Here is a 24,166-nt window from a genome sequence, read left to right on the forward strand (position 1 = left end):
AAAGAGAAAAAGGAGATAGTCTAAGAGGACAACTTGAATCTATGAGGATGAATGAAGGTGAGAACATAACTCAGTACAGTATAGGACTAAAGGAGATTGTCAATCAAATCAAAGGAGTAGGTGGAACTATTGAAGAAAAGGATATAACAAGTAAGTTGTTAAGAACCCTTCTACTAGCTTATGCAATCCAAGTCTCTGCAATCAATTAATTGAGGTTTGTACCTAATATGTCAGTTTCTTTAGATGCTACTATTGGTAAGCTACATGCATTTGAGTTAAGTAACTTTGATAACAGTGGATCTTTAGTAAATAAAGTTGAATCTGTATTTAGTTCTTTTCATCTTGATGAATCTAATGATTTCAATGAAAGAAAGTATAAGTACTCTGAAGGAGATCACAGTGGAGCAAGTGAAATATTTCATAAGAACATGGAAGAAGTACATAAATTGTATGAGGAAATCAGAAAGCAAGAAGAGTTTGAAGCACTACTAGCCAAAAGGTAACCGAGAGGCAAAGGTAAGTATAAAGGAAAACTACCTTTGAAATGTTTCAATTGTGATAAGATAGGACATATGGCTTCTAACTGTCCTAACAAAGATTTTACTGAAAAGAGAGTTTACTGAGATGACAGACAGAAAGATAATCATTACAAAGGACACTGAGACTTTAGAAGAAGAGATAGAAAGACATGCTTAATAGCTGATGAAGAATCCAATGATAATAAATCAGATGAAACTGATATAGAGGAAGTAGTTTATGTGGCTATCAAACATGGATCAGATGAAGAAAAGTATGAAGAAAAAGCCCTAATATCTCACATAAACACTAATGATTCTTGGATCATAGATAGTGGATGCTCACATCATATAACAAGAGATAAACACAAGTTTGTTATATTAGAATATTATGATGGAGGCTATGTTAGATTTGGTAATGATGCACCATGTCCAGTAAGAGGTAAAGGATCTATAACACTTCTTGATAATGCAAGATGCAATGATGTTTATTGGGTTGAAGGTTTGAAATATAATTTGTTAAGTGTAGCATAGCTAAACAACATAGGTTACCAAATAGAATTTCAGAAGGGAATTGTCAAAGTTCATGACAAGAATGGAAAGTTAGTTGCTACCGGGACACAAACAAAAGGTAACACATTTCACCTTGACTCAACTCGTAATAAGTGTTTGTATGCAAAGATAGATGATACCTGGTTATGGCATAAAAGGTTTTGTCATGTAAATTTTGATAATCTGATCAAAATAAGTAAGAAGCACCGAGTAAGAGGTCTATCAAGTCTTGAAAAACCTGAGAATGCTATGTGTCGAGGATGTCAAATGGGTAAGATTACAAGATCAAGCTTTACAAGTAAGTCTTACACATCTAAGGGAATTTTAGATCTAGTACACATTGACCTTTGTGGTCCTATGAAAGTTCAAAGTTATTATGGTGATAAATATTTCATATTATATGTGGATGACTATTCAAGGATGATGTCAGTAATGTTTCTAAAAGAAAAATCAAAAGCTTTTCAAATGTTTAAATGGTACAAGGCAAGAGTTGAAATGAAACAAGAAGACAACTGAAATGTCTTAGATCAGATAGAGGAGGAGAGTTCACATCTGATGAGTTCAACTTATTTTGCAATGATCATGGTATTAAAAGACAAGTCTCTGCATCGAGAACTCCACAGCAGAATGGAATAGCTGAGAGAAGAAACAAATCCATTGTGGATTGTGCTAGAACACTGATGATTGAAAAGAAGGTGCCACAAACATTTTGGAGATAAGCAATAAGCACAATAGTTTACACCTTGAACCAAGTTCAATTGAAGAAAGGTACTTTGAAGACAGCATATGAAATCTGGTATGATAAGAAACCTAATGTAAGTTATTTTAAAATCTTTGGAAGTAGATGCTATGTTCATAAAGATGATAGAAATGGCAAGTTTGATCAGAAAAGTGAAGAAGGAAAATTTCTAGGTTATTCTTCTAGAAGCAAAGCATTTAAATGTTTGATCAAATCATCTAACAAAATAGTGGAAAGTGCAAATGTGAAAATTGATGAATTTGCAGAAAGAAATGATGAAGGAAATTCCAAGGAACTAGAAGACTATGATGAATTTATCTATGTTCAACTGAGAAGTCTTACCAAGAAGACTGTTGAAGAAAATGAAGACAATATCCAGTTACCGAGTGATGAAGAAGATCATACAAAACCTACCAAGCCTATATTAGCCAAGTATGTTAGAAGAAATCATGCACCAAGTCAGATTATAGGAGATAAGGATGATCCAGTGATGACAAGGAACAAACTGAGATAAAACATATGTTTGATATTTGAATTTGAATCGAGAGTAGTGAAAGAGGAATTTAACAGTGAAGATTGGATAAATGCTATGACAAAAGAGATTGATCAAATCAAGAAGAATGACACATGGACACTAATCCCAAGACCAAAGGACAAAAATGTAATCGATACAAAGTGGATTTTTAAAAACAAGCTAAATGAAAAAGGAGAGGTCATTCGAAACAAAGCAAGACTAGTTTGCAAAGGTTATGCTCAAGAAGAAGGAATTGATTATGGTGAAACTTTTGCACCTGTTGCTAGACATGAAGGAGTAAGAACATTGTTGGCCTATGCTACTTTCAAAAACTTCAAGATATATCAAATGGATGTCAAATCTGCATTTTTAAATGGAATATTAGAAGAAGAAGTTTTTATTGAACAACCTAAAGGATTTGTTGAAGACAATAATAAAGATCAGGTATGTAAATTGAACAAAGCTTTATATGGTTTGAAACAAGCACCAAGAGCATGGTATGAAAGATTGCACTCTTATTTGATTAAGATTGGTTTTATAAGGACAAGTGAGAATAGCAACATGTACATGAAGAATGATGAAAATGGAATACTGATCTCAGCCATATTTGTTGATGATATTATATTTTGTGGAAATGACTCTTTATGCAAGAACTTTGGAAATGAAATGAGCAAAGAATTTGAGATGTCATTAATCGGTGAGATAATGTATTTTATAGGTTTATAGATACTGCAAATGAAAAATGAGATTTTCATTACTCAATCCAAGTACATAAAGGAAATCTTAAAGAAATTTGGAATGGAGGATTCAAAACCAGTAAGTACTCCTATGACTAACAACTGTAAATTATCAAAGAATGATGAATCTGCATCTATTGATGAGACACTTTACCGATCCATGATTGGAAAGCTACAATATGTTGTTCACAACAGACCAGACATAGCACATGCAGTAGGTATAGTTGCAAGATTCTCTGCAGATCCTAAGGAAACACACATGACAGCAATCAAAAGAATTTTTAGATACTTGAAAGGCACAGAGGATTATGGCTTAGTATATAAGAAAGGAAATGATTTTGATTTAAAAGTTTATACTGATGCTGATTGGGCAGGCAACATTGATGATAGAAAAAGCACAAGTGGAGGAGCTTTCTTTTTAGGAGAAAGACTAGTGAGTTGGCTTAGCAAGAAACAAGGATGTGTTTCACAGTCAACAACAGAAGCTGAATACGTTGCTGCAGCACTGAATTGTACCAACATTGCATGGATCAAACAACTATTAGAAGGTATAAATGAGAAGTTTACCGAGCCAGTAACTATATTCTGTGACAATAGTAGTGTCATTAATATTTCAAAAAATCCTGTTATGCACTCTAAGACAAAGCACATCTCTATCAAATATCATTATCTTAGAGAAGAAGCTCAAGAGAAGAAAGTGGTGTTGGAGTATGTTAGCACAAAGGAACAAATAGTAGATATCTTCACCAAGCCACTACCAAGGGACACTTTTGAATATCTCAGAAGTAAGTTAGGGGTCCTACCCCTATCTTCTACTCACTGACCAAGTTCGATGAAAGCATCAATCCGATGACTCTATCGAATATCTTTTAGGAGTTGATGCTGATTTATACACTTTAGGATGTTTTCTAAAAGTGTACAGGAAATATTACAGGGAACAGGAATTACAGACAAAATGCTCTGACTGTGACTGAGTTGATACACAACAGCAGGAAATCACTTCATACAGAAAGAAATTATGTTTTAGTTCTTTACTTTTTGGCATTGTTGTCAAAGGGGGAGAAGACTAATATGGGGGAGAAGACCAAAAGAAGATTGAGAAGACTACAAATTGGAAAGAAGACTGAAGAAAAGAAGAGAAGTCTAATGTATGGGGGAGAGCATTTCAGCATTTCAGAATCACAGCAATCCAAATCTTTTAAGGTCAAATCAATTGCTTTTGCCATAAATGCCAAAGGGGGAGATTGTTGGCAATATAGCCTTATAACAGACAATGAAAGATTGTTGGCATTTCATTAAGGATATTGAGAGGGTTGTTGATGATTATGGATATAACTGATTAAAGATGTTTACTGTCTTGATATTATTATTTTGTCATTGATGTCAAGAAATTGATTTTCTAATTCAGTATGATGTTGCCATATCTTGAGAAGTATGATTTAAAAGAGTATAAAGATGTTGGTAAAAGACACAGGAAAGAATATGATGAATAAGGGGATGAATAAGGTATTTCAATGGGAAACTATTACCGAGTCAGACAATGATGAAATCAAGATGTTTAGATTGTTTTAACATCATACATATGTTGTAAATTGTAAAGGTTAATACTATACTATGTTACCAGACAAGGAACCTAGTTGGTAAACCCTAAGGTTATCACTATCGGTTAATGAAGGTGGAATGTCTATTGAGTGAAGTTTAGTATTCACCGAGTTGTTATCGAGTTGTAACCAAGCTATAACATATTGCATTAAATGTTTACATATGATATTTAATGAAGGAAGCTGATGAGCTAGAACTGATCAAATGATTGCTGAGCCATGGATGAAGTTTGTTAATGAATCTAAGGCAAAGGAAAGTTGACATAAAGATCTACAGCTCAGATTAAACCGCAATACCCTGGCACAAGTTCTAAGAAATGTATGCAAGTTCCAAGGTAGGGTAAAACATTTTTAGATCAAAAGATACATTGAACCTGGACAAGATTGAAGAGCTGATGGCTATGATTGATCATGGGAAATGTGATCAAGGAGATTAAGTGGTTAGCTAATTGTTTATAAATAGGAAACTGTTGATAAACAATGTATGCAGGCAAGTGTATGCACAGGGATGCTACATAGTGATTACCGAGCACAGAAGCTTGAAGACCTATTTGAATAACAGAGTATAGAAGCCTAGTAGATGGACAAGATTAGTTCTATGTCTAGATTGTATTGAACAAATAGGAATTTGCTTTAGCATTTTAGATGTGAAGTTGTAGAGAGATTTGTATTACTGTTATTTTGTGAAAGTGACAGAAAATTTCTTAACTGAGTGGACTTAACAGTCTTATTTGTAAAACCCTCTAGCAAGGTGACATTCTAATTGAGTGTTTGAAATCCTTTAACAAGGTCACTTCTAACAGGGTGAAGATCCTAACAGATCTGAGGGAAATCTCTTAACCAGGTCACATCTAGCAATGTGTTTGTAATCTTTAACAAGATTTGCTTTTAACCGAGCATACTCTAGAAGAGTATATTTCTTAGTGGGTCCAAAATCCCACAGTGGTTTTTCCCTATTTGGGTTTCCACGTTAAATCTGGTGTTATGAGGTTTATGATGTTTATATGCTTTTGAGTTTGCATGTTTAATAGTTTTGGTTTTATTACTGAAGTATATGTTACCGAGGTTGAATCTGATGTTTTTATGGAAGATTAAGTTTGTATGATTGACTCCCCCCTCTCATCTTGTTTGCTATTGGATCTATACTTACATTAAGTATCAGAACTATCACTCCCTCCCCATCCCATCTTTAAAAGCCAGAGAAGGATCACCCTTCTTGACACAAGGTGTCACTTGATTAGTAGGCATGTCTAGCTTTTCCAATGGAGATTCCTCAAGGGGTCAAGGGGAGGTGGGGATCACCTGATCATCCCTTCTCTAGTCTGCTATAAATTTCCCCTCTTCTATCTCCTTAGGTTGCTTAGGTGGCAGATAAACTTCCCTAACCACAAACCCTCCTAGCTCCAAATTGAAACTAATGTCTACCCTAGGAATCTTGCTAGATCTAGATTGAGAAGAGGGGAATTCTAGGGTCAATGCAGAAGAAAGGTCTAAGTCCAAAAATCCTTTGTAAAATTTGGGATAGATAAGGAAAGACAACATCCCTGATTTAGTTTCAATAGGTTTTAAAGTTTTAACACTAATATCCATGTTAATTATCATTATATAGTTCGAGTATTTCCTATTATTATCACTAAGCTCTACAAATTTACCCAAGTGATTACCTATTTTCCTAATAATTTTGATGTCCAATAATTCTACTGGTAAGTTAGGGATTAAAACTAGTCTATCTATTTAAAAATATTTCAAATTGTTAGGGTTAAAATCCAAATGCCAGTCTAAAAAACTAAAATCAAAACCTTTGAAAGTTGGAGATTTACCTATTAAGAATTCTTCCTTATGTCTTGAATTTCCATAATCAATATACAGAAAGCCTTCAAAAAAGATAGCTATACTTACTATCCATGTGAAGGAAGACATAAACCAATCTGCAATAACCTTTGGCGGAATTCTGAGTCCCTGCCATCTAGCGAAAAACCCTAAAAGCTTTACAAGACTGTTGAGTCCTCTTAACCAAGTTATCATTAATCTCTAAAATATTTGCCACATCTGAATTAGGGTTCCTATTTATAATCGGCTCGGCCCCTAAGGGTTTAGGATGTGTCGCAACTATCTTGCCCTTGCCCTCAAAAGCCCTAGGATGGATATCCGCCGATCTTTTGTGATTATTATTACTACTTCTTCTAATATTATTGGAGTGAGAGCAAACTCGAGGAGCTAGTTTTATGAAACCTTCCTCAAGATTCTGCAACTAATAAAACCTATTGGAGATGGTTGGCTTAGTGTTTCTATGGCATCAGGCATTGCCATTCACAAGCCTCAAAGATTTTTTCATAGTTTCCCTGCGTGACCTCCTAGGTTTCACCACTTGCCAATCCGACTGCTCCTAAGGTGGGGGAGCCCTGATCCCCAGATTGCAAACCCTGAGCGCATATTTGGTTCGCTCAAAACACCACTTCTATTGGGCCAAGTCTAGTGCTTTCCACAACAGAAATTGAGATGGATTCACTCAGTTTTTTCATTGCATTTTCGCAGAGATGATTTTGTAGTCTATTCTTATTCATATATCCTATTTTTATATCATTATAATTATGATAATAATAAATTTTAATTATTTTAAATAGTAAAATAAATTTTATTTATTTGAATTAATCACAAACAAAATTTAGCAAACAAAATAAACTTTATTAATATAAATAAATTTTAAATAAAAAGATATTTATTATAACTTAAATGGATTTTAATAAACTTATAAATTTAATAAATAAAAAAAAGCATAAAAAAAAATAGGGGAAGGAAAGTGGGGTTCCCACGGGCCCCATTCCCTATGGGCCCCTCCTTCCCCTACGCCCTTGCACATGCAGTGGACCGCAAGGTGTGGGGTGGGGTTACGCCCCCTCTCCTACCCAAAAACTTTTTTATTTAAAATTTGATTTTTTTTAATTATTATTATTATTATTATTTTTAAACAAAATTTGTAAAATAAATTTTATTTTAGTACTTTGAGATTTAATTTATAATTATTTTATTAATATTTATTTAAATTATGTTTATTATAATTTTTTTTGGTCATATATATTCTTTTATCTTTTTTTCAAACTTTAGAATATAAGAAAAGAATAGTTGCTTTCAAAAATAGATTTAAATAATATGTACATTTGTTGATATATTTTTTGGAATAAAACTAATAGCTAATTGATCAAAAAGGAAAGTAAAATATACACATTTATTTGATAAAGGTAAACAAAGCATATATATAATTTTTTTTATCAAAAATCTGAAAATAAGAAAGAATTTTTTTTTGAGAAAGATGAGAAATGAAACCCTTATATTATTTAACCCATCTATTTCAGATTTAAACAAAATATCTATATTTTGAAAATTATGTTTATCCTCTAAATTTCCTCATAGAAAAATAAAACATACGTGCAAATAAAACCCTCCCCTTCTTTTCCCATTTTTGAAAAACATGAAAATAAGCATAAAGAGAGAAAGGAAGATTGGAACTTGGATCTGGAAGATGAGTGAAATCCTTATTGTTGATTCAAACTATGAAATCTTTGTTCTCATTTTCCATCTATCCTCCTTCAATCCTCTTCTTGTAACCTGGTAAAGATCTTCTCCCAAACCTCTAAAATCCTATCCCATACTATTCAATATGTCTACCAAAATTTCTCTTACAACTAACATGATTTGAAAACAAATTTATTAATAATTCAAAGACTACTTTATCACAAATCTCCATGAACTCCTTTTTTGCAAAAATCTAGTATTCAATATATAGAAAAAGAGAGTCATTTCCCACTACAAAAAGAAATAATTGATTTAGAGATTATTTTCCCAAAATAATTCCATGCAAAAATTATTATCGTTATATTCTATGACATATTCCTTATGGCTTGTCATAGTGGGGGTTACACTTGTCCATGCATCCAAAAATTTGAATTTTAAATTGTTTTCTAGAATCTTCTCATTTCTCCTACACCATGTGCTCAATTAATATATTAAGAAAATAAGTAATTTTCCAAATTTGTGACATTATGTGTGTGTCACCACTATTTAATTATTTTTCTAAAAATAATTTCAACCTTATTCGATTTATCATTTCTAAATAACATTACTAATAAAATTAATAATAATGATAATAATGGTAGTAGTGGTAATAATAATAATAATAATAATAATAATAAGTCATATTAAGGTCTAAAAAGAGGGTTATGATAATTTACTATGAAGATTTGTTCCCGATTTCATAGTTTAGAACTGTAATATCATTGATATGATAAAAGGAGTAGTTTTTTGTTGGAGTGCTAAAGGTAAGGCTTCCTTCAATGAAATCAAGGAGGCGATCATGCATGCACGTGTTCTAATTTGCCTAGATTATACCAAGGATTTCATAAGGTATAGTTATGCTTTAGAGAATACTATGTCTATAATTTTAGTATAGAAGAATGAAGATGAGATTGAATCCATAATAGCTTTCAGAGTTGTCCATTGAAATCTCATGAATTGAAGTATTCCCAAGAAAATAAGAATTCTTTTATTTTGGTCAAAGCAATAAAATATTTCAGGTTTTATATCCTAAGATCATATGTCATTTCTCTTGTTCCTGACACATTAGTTAAATTAATTTTAACTCAACAAGACTTTGGTACCAAGAGGGGTAACTGGATTGCTAAGATCTAGGAATATGTCATGGAGATCAAACCTACAAAATTGGTTCAAGGAAAAGGTTTATGTTAGCTTATGGTTGAAGATAAACAAAATGAAGAGATAGAGGAAGATTTAAAATCTTTACCTAAAGTTTTGTTTGTCAGTACAACAGATGAATGGTACTCCAATATTGCCTAATTCCTTACTTATGATGAATGTCCAACACATTTTTCATGTGAGGAAAAAAGGAATGTAAAGCTCAAGGCAGTGAAATTCGTTCTTTGGAATGATTGTGTAGCGTCCTAAAATTGTGACACTTGCAATTTTGACTGCATTTGGGTCTTCACGATGGCGATGCAACACAGAATCTGAATGGAGACCCCGAAACTTGTTCATGACATCAAAAACTGCATTTTTCAGCACCCTGGCCTGATCCTCCTTGCACCCTGCTGTCCCTGGAGGTGGGACCATGGTGCCCAGTACCCTAGTCCTTCAGGACTAGGGCGCCTAGCGCCCTGGTCCCCCAGAACCATGGTGCCCAGCGCCCTGGTCCCTGGCCCTATTTTGGGCCCGGTCTCTTATGGGGCTTTGGGTCTTTAAGTTTGCAAATTGGAAAATAATCTTCCTAGGTCAGCCTAAGGTTAGTAAAATTAGTCTATCAGCCCTAATTGACAAGTATATAAACTACATTTCCTCTCCCATTTTGAAGAGGAGGACATATGTGTGCAAAGACGCGGAAACAATATTCAAACATTCAAGCATTCAAGCATTCAAGCATTCAAGCATTCCTTCAAGCAATTGATCATTCTAAGTCTCCATTCAAGGCTAAGTGTTGCATTCAAGACAAGGATTCAACCATTGAAGAGGAGATCACATACAACATACAACATAATACATACATTACACATTCGCATGTAAGAATACAAACATTCTTACAACAAGGTATCAGTACTTGTTTACATTGCAAACATTTACATTTACAACATTCTCATTTCTTGGTTAATTCCAAAACTGGGGTTTGACCTAAAGGAAAACCCCTCATCCCTAACCCCCCAAACATCCTCTCTTTTCTGTGTGTAGGTTGCAGGTACGCGGTTGTAATTGAAGATCTGGAATCCTTGTGCAGAGACGAATAGATCCACCTTCGTTTCGCGGATTTTTTGGAGGACCGTGTGCACGCTGGGCGCCATCGTCCCGTCAACTTTCGCTCAAATTTGTAGAACAGCACCGTCTCAACATTTTACTGCTAATTCCAGGTCCGTAGCTTCATCCCGTATCCCTATCTCTATTTGTAAGTGAATCTTTCTTGCTTCTACATGCATTCCTAATTCAATCATTCTATCTACATTTCTTTACAAAAGAGGGTATCCTTGATGTCTTACCCCTTGAAACTCATCTAGAATCCAATCTTGCATTGCGTGGGATTGGATCTCGTGGGTTTCAACCCCTCTTTTGAATGTAAAGTCTCTCCTAAGTGAAAACCATCAACCCTAGTGACTCTCCCTTCTCTCTCCTTGGAGTTGGGGAGGGGAGAACGACTAGGGTTCAATTTTTCCACTTTACATTTTGGTGAACCCGACGTGAACATCCTCATTCTAATTATTCATGGTTAGATCTGAAAATTTTGCTTCCCTAATTACATTTCCATGTTTGATCTTTTGCAAATTTTAGAGGCTAATTGCATAAAAACCCTAAAATTTTCTTTTTAAGTAATTAAACTTGTGAAATGTTTAATTGTTAATGCTTGTTTCAGATCTACCCTTCTATTGCAAATTGTCAATTCATATTTGTGCTTTAATTTTGAAAATTAAGTGGTTAAATGTCAAAACCCTAATTTTTAAGACCTTCTTGATTCAACCTTTGACTGATAATTTCACTAATCAAAACACCTCCAAATCGGCTGTAACTTTGGATTCCGCAATAAAATCACAATATCTTTCATCCCTGAAAATTTGGGAAAAAGTTGCGAGGACCGTGTGCACCCTGAGTGCCATTGTCCCCGACAGTTTTTCCAAAATTTCGGGAGCTAGATCTTACTGTATTTTTCTGCTAAAATCCAGAATTTTGGCTGATTTTATCAATTTTAACACCTTCAAAATTAAAGTCAAAATTGGTCTAGCGATTGCTTGGATTAAGGCTTCTAATCATTCAAAAATTGTTGAAATTGAAATTCATATCAAAATTATGTTTCTTACAGTCCTAAATCTGAAAAGTGTGTTGGCATTCATTCGAAATTTCAGTGTTTTATTCAAATTTTTGCAGTTTGTGACTTTTGAAATTAAGTGTTTAATTGCAACAACCTTGATTTCCACTTTCAAAATTGAATTTTGCATGAAATCGAGTCAACTTTTAAATTTCAAAACTTGCATTGCTTTCAGTATTCCCTCTAAAATCATAAAATTCAAAATTTCAGTTTCCCTCTCTTTTTCAAAATTCAAATTTTGCATTTTTCAATAATCTTGGTAGTGTTCAATTTTGAGATTGCAACTTTAATTTGGCCTATCTACATATCGTAAAATCACTCAATTTTTTCAGATTGGCTTTAAAATCATCATAACTTTCATCCTTGAAAATTTTGAAAAAAGTTGCGAGGACCGTGTGCACTCCGTTCGCCACAGTCCCGGACATTTTTTCTGAAATTTCAGGAGATTGTCCTGATTGCATTTAACAACTTAAATCTAGGAGATTGGCTGATTTTATTGAAATTTGCTACCTCTAAAATTCAAAATCTTCTCTCTCTCTTTAGTGCATGAGTTTTACAACAATAAGCCCTACTTACACTATTCCCGTTAGACGAAGCCTTAGAATTAAGTCTTTCCAAGGTTTAATTACTGAGGAGATGGAACCTAATTTGAATGGCCTTTTTAACGAGGACATGGGTAATTCCTCTAATCCTCTTAATGATGAAGAAGCTCTCCATGAGGTTTCTGTAGAACAACTTTCAAAATTGGATAACCAATTTGATGATTTTTGACAATGGATGTCTCAAGAATACCCTGATAGTGAAGCTCTTTCATTAATTGAGGGTCTAAAACGTATGGTTCAAAGTGATAAGAATGGAATTGATATTTTGCGTGGTATTGCACACGTTGTGGATTCGAATGTGATGCCTCTGAAGAGTTGTGCCGAAACTTTGGGTTATACACAACCTCCTACTCAAGTTAATCATTCTATTCCTTTGACAACTCCTATTGCTAGTATACCTACTTTTACATCAAACATAATGACTACTTCAACACAAGACATCCCACCTATGATCACCAGTCATGGGGGCAATCCCTCTTCTTCAATCAACCCTCTTCCTCCATTCAATCCAACTTCTTCATTCATTCCTTCAATAAGTGTTCCTATTATATCACCACAAATGAACATGATGCAAGGGGGCAATTCATTTAACCCTTCCATTCCTCCTTGTAGTGTTCCTCCTTTCCAATCATCTCCTATGACTAACTATCATAGTGTCCCACCACCTTACTCTCTACCTTCTTTCAATAACATAACACCTCCATCACAATCTAACACATCTAATATGAACTCTTCGACTGAAGCGACCATTAACAATCTTGCACAAACTGTCTCTTCTTTACAGCAACAAATTGCCTCTATGAATCAATCTAAGTTTAGTGTGCCCACATTTGATGTTGCGAGCCCACTTTCTCTTGACATTGTTTGAGCTATCCCCCCTAAATATGTTGAAATCCCACATTTGGAGCTTTATAATGGTAAGGGTGATCCTCTAACACATGTTAAGACATTTCAAACAATATGTACCGATTTTGCTTATGACCAAAGGTTGCTTGCAAAACGGTTTACTAGAACATTAAGAGATAAAGCCCTACAATGGTATTGCTCATTTCCTTCCTATTCTATTACTTCTTTCGAACAACTTGCAAATGCTTTCATTCAACAATTTCAAAACAATATAAGTCCTAAGGTTACTTTGATTGATTTAATGCATTGTAAACAAGGTGTTAAAGAAAAAGTGACTGATTTCATTGGTAGATATAAGCATTTGTATGCTCAAATTTCCTTTCCAGTACCTGACAATGATATTCAAAGAATCTTTATTTCTAATTTACAAAAAGATATTAGAGAAAAACTCATATTTTCTGAGTTTACTTCTTTCCAACAGTTGTGCGCAACTCTTCACAATTATCAACTGACTATGAGTCAAATGGAACAAGCAAATCCTATGGCTCCGAGTGATAAGGGTGATAGTAGTCAACAACCATTTGGGAAGTTTAAACCAAACAGAGAGTCAATTAAATTCAGTGAAAACATCATCAACAACAATGTGAATGCGGCATTAGGTGTGCCTCCTATTTCTAAGTTTTTCAAGAAAGAAAGAAAGTTCACTCCTTTGAATGAATCATTGCATAGTATTATGAATAAGTTATTGGAACAAAATGTGCTTACTCTTCCTCCTATAAGGCAAATAGATCCTACAAACATTAATTCGCCCTATTTTGATAACAAATCTTTTTGTCAATTTCATCATCATCCTGGGCATGATACTAAAAAATGTTTTTCTTTAAAAGGTAAAATTCAAGATTTGATTGATAATAATACTATTTCTGTTTCTGGAGTGAATGATAAAGGCAACACATCTGTAGCTCCTCCTAACCAAAATCTCCAAATTTTTACTGATCCATTACCTTCTCATACCTCTAATGCGATTGATACTACTGATTCCTCTGTCTCACCTGATGATCTCGTGTCTATGACTCCGAATGTGATTAACTTTGTAGAGCAGCAGAAAATCCCTAAAGAACCTTCCATCACATTTGATTCCAGTGAAACTATCAGGGCACCCGATGGTCCTTTATATATAGTTGCAAAAGTCAAGAATACACCTTGCTGTGGAGTGCTTATTGATCCTTCTTGTATGGTTAATGTCATTACTGAAGAATTTCTTTTTACTTTGCAATTGAATCAAGTGATCTATGATGAAACAAATGTGGTTGTGAAATTATTTGATGCATTTTCTTCTCCTGCAATTGGTTCTATTACATTACCTATTGAGGTCCATAACAAATCCCTTGATGTGGACTTTGCTATTATTCCATCATCTGAACAATTTCATGTGAAGCTAGGCTATCCTTGGCTATCTTCCATGAAAGCTATTGCTTCTCCTATTCACAAGTGTTTGAAATTTCCCCATAATGGTGAAGTTGTTACTATCAATCATAGTCTCTTTAAACCAGCTAAAAGAACTTCTAGTGTTCCTATTGATTACTTTTGGCCTAAACAATTCCAATCTCTTCCTCTGCGAAGTGATCATCTTTTCAAATCTTATCAAAAGTGGAAAAAAGATATGATCCTATCTCTAAGTGAACCTAGAACACCCAAACTTGACATTCCTATCATTCTTGAGAAGGAGGTTCTTCCTTTGAAAGATAAAACTAATGTCTTTCCTCAAGAGGATTCCCAACCCATCCCTATGGATGTGACTATGCCTATGTCTAATAAACTTCCTAAAAGTAGACCTATACCTCCTCATCATGATGGGCTTGGTCTCCTTCCTAAACCAAATATTCCTCCCTTATATGGAGCAGTTCCTCCTCCTTCCTCTTATGGAGAGAAGAGACCTTCCTCTTCTCCTATTGTTCAACCTAAACACCCAAGTGATAAGGATGAGAACATTCCTCCTCCTCAATCTTCGCAACTTCCTACTAAGACTAGATGAAATCGTTCTGCACGTGAACGCCGACGAAAGCGTTGTCTTAGAGCTCAGGCAACTACTTCTCAAACTTTGCAATCCCTAAAAACACCTTCAACTAGTATTATTCCATTTTCTCCTCAGCCGAAAATTGAGCCGAAATCTCCTAAACATAAGATGCATGATGGTCTTGATCCTATGTGAGTTAAAGATCCTATTTTTATAAATCTTGATGATGATATAGATGAAAATGTTATTCATGATGAAAATGTTATTCCTGTTCATTCTGATAGTGAATATGAATATGTTGATGTTGATAACCATTTATCTAACGCATTTTCTAAAGCACTTATCCTAGCTCCTAGACAAGAACACCGTGGCTTGGGGTATGAACATAGCCCTTGTTTGGATCTTGTGATAGCTCCATCTGCTGTGTTGGATGTTCCTCCTCTAGCGTGTTTCCTACCTTCCCGAAATATTGATCAGCAAGATCGGGGGGTAGATGACGTGCTAGACTAGTTTCATTAGCATAGCAGATTCTCTCCTCCTCTCTTTTGTTACTTCTTCTATGTGTTATTCTCATTCTTCTATTTGTTGTCCTTAGTGTTGCCTACTTGAGGACGATGCAAAACATTGAGATCTCTTTTGGTCTCTCTCATGTTGACTCAAAAGACACATGTGTTCCCTTCTTCTAGGTGACCTTCCTTAATTGGGGAATGAAGAATAATTATGCATACATACATATGATATACATGAATTATCATACAGCATACTGACCCCGAGGAAAGCGAAGTCACCTTGTGCTTTGTGTTTTGTGTCTATTATCCTTGGGCTTATCTCACACTTGGGGGTTAAATCCTTGTGATAACGTGCTCCTTTCCCTTCTCATTTCTTATATGTATCACTACTTTAAAGCAATCACCCCCGGTGAGGCATGTGCGATTTCTTTAACGTAGGGGGGCATACATCCCGTTCATATCTTTTCAAGATACTTGAAAATTTCTTGACAAATTTAGCTTTGCCTTGAAAATTTTTGATATCTTTCTTGCATGACTCATAGTGAGGGAACTTTACTACTGACAGTCATGGTTCTCCCTCATGATCTTCCCTTTTACTTTGTCAATCGAAGTCGTAAGATCCTTAGTCCACTAGGGGCTTGGTGTATCTTGCCTCCTTGACGTGGTGAAAGTTTTTCAATGTTGTTTCCTTGTACTTTACCGGAAGTATTGGCATATGCTTATACTCCCGCTAAAGTGGGGGCTAAATGTAGCATCCTAAAATTGTGACACTTGCAATTTTGACTGCATTTGGGTCTTCACGATGGCGATGCAACACGGAACCTGAATGGAGACCCCGAAACTTGTTCATGACATCAAAAACTGCATTTTTCAGCACCTTGGCCTGATCCTCCTTGCACCCTGCTGTCCCTGGAGGTGGGACCATGGTGCCCAGCACCCTGGTCCTTCAGGACTAGGGCCCCTAGCACCCTGGTCCCCCAGGACCATGGCACCTAGCGCCCTGGTCCTTGGCCCTATTTTGAGCCCGGTCTCTTATGGGGCTTCGGGTCTTTAAGTTTGCAAATTGGAAAATAATCTTCCTAGGTCAGCCTAAGGTTAGTAAAATCAGTCTATCAGCCCTAATTGACAAGTATATAAACTACATTTCCTCTCCCATTTTGAAGAGGAGGACATATGTGTGCAAAGATGCAGAAACGATATTCAAACATTCAAGCATTCAAGCATTTAAGCATTCCTTCAAGCAATTGATCATTCTAAGTCTCCATTCAAGGCTAAGTGTTGCATTCAAGACAAGGATTCAACCATTGAAGAGGAGATCACATACAACATACAACATACTACATACATTACACCTTCGCATGTAAGAATACAAACATTCTTACAACAAGGTATCAGTACTTGTTTACATTACAAACATTTACATTTACAACATTCTCATTTCTTGGTTAATTCCAAAACCAGGGTTTGACCTAAAGGCAAACCCCTCATCCCTAACCCCCCAATCGTCCTCTCTTTTCTATGTGTAGGTTGCAGGTACGCAGCTGTAATTGAAGATCTGGAATCCTTGTGCAGAGATGAATAGATCCACCTTTGTTTCGCGGATTTTTCGGAGGACCGTGTGCATGTCGGGCGCCATCGTCCCGTCAACTTTCGTTCAAATTTGCAGAACAGCACCGTCTCGACATTTTACTGCTAATTCCAGGTCCGCAGCTTCATCCCGTATCCCTATCTTTGTTTGTAAGTGAATCTTTCTTGCTTCTACATGCATTCCTAATTCAATCATTCTATCTACATTTCTTTACAAAAGAGGGTATCCTTGATGTCTTACCCCTTGAAACTCATCTAGAATCCAATCTTGCATTGCGTGGGATTGGATCTCATGGGTTTCAACCCCTCTTTTGAATGTAAAGTCTCTCCTAATTGAAAACCATCAACCCTAGTGACTCTCCCTTTTCTCTCCTTGGAGTTGGGGAGGGGAGAATGACTAGGGTTCGATTTTTCCGCTTTACAAATTGTTTAAATAAGAAGAACTTAGATGGAACATTCTTGCATTGTAGTGACAAGACACAACAAGTACAATTATTGGAATCCTTTTATAACTTAGTTTGTGGTGGTTATTTTTATGCTCTAGTAATATTTCATAAGATATTAAGGGAAAAGTACTATTGGCCAACACTCCTGAAAGATGTGTACAATTGGGTGTGCAAATGTGATCTATGTCAGCAGTTTGTTGGTAAGCAAAAGATAACAACTCTACCTTTGAAGCCAATAGTAATTGAAGAACCTTTTCAATAGTGGGGTCTTGATTTTATTGGTGTCATTAATCCTTCTTCAAGTGTGGGGCACACTTATGTCCTCACAACAATGGATTACTTTACCAAATGAGTAGAGGTTGTTCTAGTAAGACATGCTATTTCAGAAGTGGTTTGTCTGCCCCTTAAGGAAGACATCAGTACTAGGTTTCGTGTTCCTCACAAGATAGTAACTAATAATGCAACTACAATCTCCTTGTATGAGGTAGCTCAGTTTTGTTTTGAATATGACATTACCCTTTCTCACTCTTTTGATTATTACCCACAAGGTAATGGTCAAGCAAAATCTAGTTATAAGAATTTGGTGACAATCATCCATAAGATGGTTGATGAGAATCATAGGTCATGGCACAAGGAATTATATGATGCATTATGGGAAGATAGAATAACCCCCAAAAGAGCTATTGGAATGTCATCATTTCAGTTGTTATATAATTTGAATGTTGAGATCCTAATTACTTTCGTGTTGCTTTCTCTAAAGTTGGCAAAGGCCCTTGAAGATGAAAAAATTGAGAGTTCTATTGAAAAGTGAATCATGCACCTTTCTGAACTAGAAGAGTAGTATACAAAAGTGGTGGATTGTATTGCCGATCACCAACAAAAAGTAAAATCTCTCTTTGACAAGAGGGCAAAACAACAAACTTTCAAAGTAGGAGATCTTGTTTTGCTATGGGACAAGTGAAGGGAACCAAAAGGAATGCATTGCAAGTTTGATTCACTATGGCAAGGTCCCTTCACAATTCATCAATTCATTGGTGAAAATAGTTTCTTATTGGCGTACATGAAGATGACACTCCTTTTTTGTTTCCTCGTAATGGGCAGAATTTAAAGCATTTCACTCCATGAAGTTGTGAGTGATATTGTAAATACATGTATAGTTTTCATGTCTTGAGTATTTTCTATTGTGATTTTTATTTCTTTTGTGTCTTTTGGTTTCCTGACTCTATGCCCAATGGATGGATGAAGGGACTTAGAGATTTAGGATTATACTACCTTTGATTATTTTTAAGAATGATCATAAGAATTTCCCCAATCAGAGCTAGCTGTTATCCCCATTTTTAGCTATGGCATAAACATGGGATAACCCCTACAAATTTTGTCCATATTTGTAACCTATGTGCTCCAAGCATGTAAATGAAGGTAAATTTTATCACCCCTTTGGTTGATTTTTGTGTTTGAAATTTTTTCTTGATTGGGTCAATTCAAAAATTGACAAATTTCTCTTTATAACACTTAGTTTTTATTTTTAAGTGCATATTTAAGATTTAACTCCAATTTTGCACTTGTTATTATGTCTAAGATGCATTTTGGGGTTTTAAACCTGAAATACACATCTTAGGTGCATTTCAGGTTTATAACCCCAAAATGCATAGTAATGTGGCACAAATCACATTTAATGTGAAGTGTTTTTACTACAATCAGTTTCTATTTTCTCTCATTTTTATCTCTTTTTGTTTTCCATTTCTTTCATTTGATATGGTGTTGTTTCAACAGTTTTTTTCTCTACCCTCCCCATATAGTTTAGAGAAAGATTAGACTTTTCCACAAATGATTTTTCTCTACATCACATTTATCGGGTAAGTCTTTATTTCGTTTGTCTTGTTGTCTTTTATGTTTTTGAAAATGTAAATCATGCCCTTGTTTTAGTTTACGGATTTTTCATTAAGCATTTTTCTTAATCAACTGTATGTTGCCCATAATGTTGTTCGGGTTTGTAATTATGACCATCACTTTGTTTCTATTTCTGATGTCAGTTTAAGTGTTGTTTGGGCTTACAAACCTGAACAACATTTGTTTTTCATACTCACAAGGGCTTCACTTAGTGAACCTGGGTTATATCACGTGCATTCATGGCATACTAAAGAATCCCCCTATTTTCAAAAAATATTGCCCTAAACTTCTTTTTTGTCAACTCCCCAATACAATACTCTGATTAAAAACCCCCCTATTTTCACCAAATAGGCAATTTAGTGTTTTCAATTTTTAGGATATTAAACCCCTAATATGAGTGCACGTGGTATAATATTGCCTAGCCCGTGAAGCCCCAGTGTGCATACTACCCATATGCTTGTATTTTGATGTTCACAAGCTTGAACTACAAAGTGATCAAGATTTAGTTCAGATTTGTTAACACTGAGCTACATGTTCATGTTCATGTCTTTGGTTTTTAATCTATGCCCAACCATATGATACTTGGTGTAATCTAGGATCACAACCCAAAATTACACCGAGGTTCATTGCTTTGGTCTAAGTTGGGGATGTAGTCCTGAATTACACCAAACCCCATGCTACCATTGAACTTCTTATTAGTGTAGTTTTGAGCAATGACTCCAAACGACACCTCCAAATCGAAGCAACACCAAATGGTGTCATTTTGAGACATCCTTCCAAACTACACCACTACATCAAGATAGTGATAGCACCAAGTATAGGTGTAGTTCAAAGTTAAAAAATCGAAACCAAACTAGATCATAAACTCTTCCAATGTGAAATTCAAAGTTTTAATTCTGAACTACACCGATTCTCCAAACCACATTACACTAATATGTAGTTTGGGATTGTAACTCCAAACCACACAACCACACTAAGAAATGTAAGGTGTAGTTCAACTTTACAACCCCAAACTACACCATGTTCTTTTTTCCCTTATAATAAGTCTAATTCAAGTTTATAAACCCAAATTACATCATGTTTATGTTTTTAGTCCCAAATGTAAATTAGGTTTATAAATTTGAGTTACACATTTGCACATTGAGATTCCAAAAAAGAGCTAAGTGTAAATCAAGGTTATAAACCCGATTTACACCATCGCATTTCAAAAGTAAGTTTGGGGTTTCTAAACCTAATTTTCTCATAAATAATACCCTCCAAGACAACTATTTCAAAGGGAAGAATGTTTCTCATTGAGTTCCTTTTCAACATGCAATGATAATTTTCTTCTAACTTCGGAAGGCTTGTTCTACCTAGTATTGTAGTTTTAGTTCCTTAATAGATGAGAAAGCCATCTCTTGGCAAGAGAACCATGAAGTTCAAAAAGAAAGATCCACATCCTATTTTTCCACCTTCTTCATTATCATTTAACATTGACAACATTAGAGATATTGAAATAGGTCATGTGGACTTGGAAAAGTTTCTTAACAGGATCAAAGAGATACCTCAATAGTATAAGATGGATTCCACCATTGACAATGGTATTCACTTGGTTTCTGCTTTTCCTATGTTTGTGCAAAATCCAGAGTTTGTGCTTGTTGTGGCCAACCATTTTTAGCTTGAGGGAAGGAGTGTCTAAGGTGAAGATGGTAAAAATATCATCAGGTTGGATGAATATTTCTTCGATACTATCTTCAAATGTTTGAACATTGATAGATATTGGTGCAGGAGTACCTAGTTTCAAGAGGTTCCATGAGGTCAAGAGTGATTTCATGAGTAATTTAAATAATTTTTGAGCTTATAAGGTCTATTTGAGTCATTGTAAATCATAATGTAAGGCTATGTAAGCCATTTTTCATAAATTATCCAAAAAGGTCCTCATGAGGTTGAAATGTTCCAAAATGTGTTAAAAGACCCAAATAAGGGTAATAAGGATGTAAAATGCATAAATGAGGAATTCTAAATTGGTTAAAGGGTAGTTATAAGAGTTCCCAAGGATGGGAATCACTATTTAAATAATTTAATGTTGATCCAAATCGAAGAGAAAGAAGGAGTACATTTTGATTGAAATTGGGAATTCAAAAACCTTTGTTTTGCAGTCCTAAAATAGTTATATTCTCTCTTTCCAGGCCTTGCACAGCCATGTAAGGCCTTGAAATGGTGTATAATTATTATGAAAAGTTAGGGCAATGAGTTAATTTTATTTTGGCTTTGGTTTGGTTTTTTTTTATGAAGGAATGAACGAGTTATGTTAGTTTTTGTAAAAACAGTTTGTAAACCCTCATTTACAGAGGTGTGTGCAAGGGTTTGACCATATTGCAACTTTTAACCATGGGAAAAATCTAAATCTTAGTTATTCTAAGATTATATTAAAGGGTCTTTCATATGGATTTTATTTCATATCAAATGGATTTGTATTTTGGAAGATATTTGATGCCCTAGGCGGACTAGGCATGCACATTTTTTGTTTTTTCTATGACAGTCAAAACAGTCTTGGTGCAGAGACCATAACTCGTAACTCCACCATTAGATTGTTCTCAATTTTGGATATAATTTTAACAACCTAGTTTTCTATAGCCTCACAGAAGTGATCTTCCAAATATTCTTGGTTTTAAAAGTTATTAATAACTGAGTACGGGTATATCAAACTGTCATTAATTGGGACAGCAAAATGCATTGTTTGGGTCTTGGATAATGTTTAAAGGGTTATAAATGATATGAAAGATTTGATATTGGATTGGTTGGTTGATAGTAATATTTTTATATTCCACAAACATATCAAGGTTGCAGATTGATGATTATTTTGGGTCATTGAGCACCCTAGGATTGTCACTCCATGGTTGATTTGGGGTTCTTGGTTGGTTTTTCATGATGCTCTGCATCAAATTGGTATCAGAGCCCAGCAAAAGATCTGGGCTAGGAAAGTTTTTTTATGTTGTGTTTGGTTGCAGATGTTGGATCCACCTAACTATAGAGGAACAGGTTGAGGAGAGAACCTAGTTGTGGTTGCCAAAAGAATAGGGAGAGAGGAAAAAGAGACTCCTAGGTGAGGCAAAGGAAGTGTAAGTTTGTGTGGATGCCTGAGGAACACCTTGAGTTGCAGCCATTGGATACTCCATGGATGTGAGTAGTTGAGAGGATGATTACCTTTTTGAAGTTGGTAGCAGTAGCATGAGGATAATGAGAGAATGATGAAAGGAAGAGGTAGAGATAAAGATGAAGATAAAGACAAAGTTTCAGTCCAAGATACAAAATTTTCGTGCAGGTTGTTTCCAAGGGACTTGGAAAGATTTCAAAGTTGGCAGTATGGTGCAGGAGCACCTAGTTTCAAGAGGTTCCATGAGGTCAAGAGTGATTTCATGAGTAATTTAAATAATTTTTGAGCTTATAAGGTCTATTTGAGTCATTGTAAATCATAATGTAAGGCTATGTAAGCCATTTTTCATAAATTATCCAAAAAGGTCCTCATGAGGTTGAAATGTTCTAAAATGTGTTAAAAGACCCAAATAAGGGTAATAAGGATGTAAAATGCATAAATGAGGAGTTCTAAGTTGGTTAAAGGTTAGTTATGAGAGTTCCCAAGGATGGGAATCACTATTTAAATGATGTAATGTTGATTCAAACTGAAGAGAAAGAAGGAGTACATTTTGATTGAAATTGGGAATTCAAAAACCTTTGTTTTGCAGTCCTAAAATAGTTATCTTCTCTCTTTCCAAGCCTTCAACGGCCATGTAAGGCCTGGAAATGGTGTATAATTATTATGAAAAGTTAGGGCAATGAGTTAACTTTCTTTTGGCTTTGGTTTGGTGTTTTTTTATGAAGGAATGAATGAGTTATGTTAGTTTTTGTAAAAACAGTTTGTAAACCCTCATTTATAGAGGTGTGTGCAAGGGTTTGACCATATTACAACTTTTAACAATGGGAAAAATCTAAATCTTAGTTATTCTGAGAGTAGATTAAAGGGGCTTTCATATGGATTTTATTTCATATCAAATGGATTTGTATTTTGGAAGATATTTGATGCCCTAGGCGGATTGGGCATGCACATTTCTTGTTTTTTCTATGATAGTCAAAATGGTCTCGGTGCAGGGGGAATTAATCTCTGACGAACCGTTGGATCTTTACAATTTTTGAATATGTTTTAGAAAGACTAATTATCTATGTCTCCATTGGAGAGATTGTCAAACTAATGTCTGGTTCGAAAGATGTTAATAACAGAATGCAGGGTATCAAAACTGTCACGACTTGGACAGATTTGGAAGGTGATTAGAAGCATGAATTGGATGGACTCATGATTGATTGGTATGAGTTTTTATGGATATGTATAAAGTTTTGTGATTAATTGAAGGTTATTTATTGAATGTTTGAGTTTATGTAATGTAAAGGTTGTAAGTATCTTTGATGAGATTGAGGAACCTATCATATTTGTTATTGATTCAATGATAAGGTATGTTGTTACATGAGAAATGCCTCTAAAATGTTGTTTAGATGATTGGATAAGCATGATCCTTGATGGTTGGTTGGTTTTACATGATGCTCTGCATCAGATATGCTAACATAGACATGCAAATAGCTCAAGCCTATTATGAAAAACACTTAGACAAGTGTTGAACAAATGTGAATGATATTTTGTTGAAGACTCCAAGGCCCACCATTAATAGATGGCCTAAGACCATTCATCACAATGACCTCATTGGGGAGGTAAATTATTTGGTT

This window comes from Cryptomeria japonica, chromosome 6 (genome assembly GCF_030272615.1).
Source record: "Cryptomeria japonica chromosome 6, Sugi_1.0, whole genome shotgun sequence".
Lineage (NCBI taxonomy): Eukaryota > Viridiplantae > Streptophyta > Pinopsida > Cupressales > Cupressaceae > Cryptomeria > Cryptomeria japonica.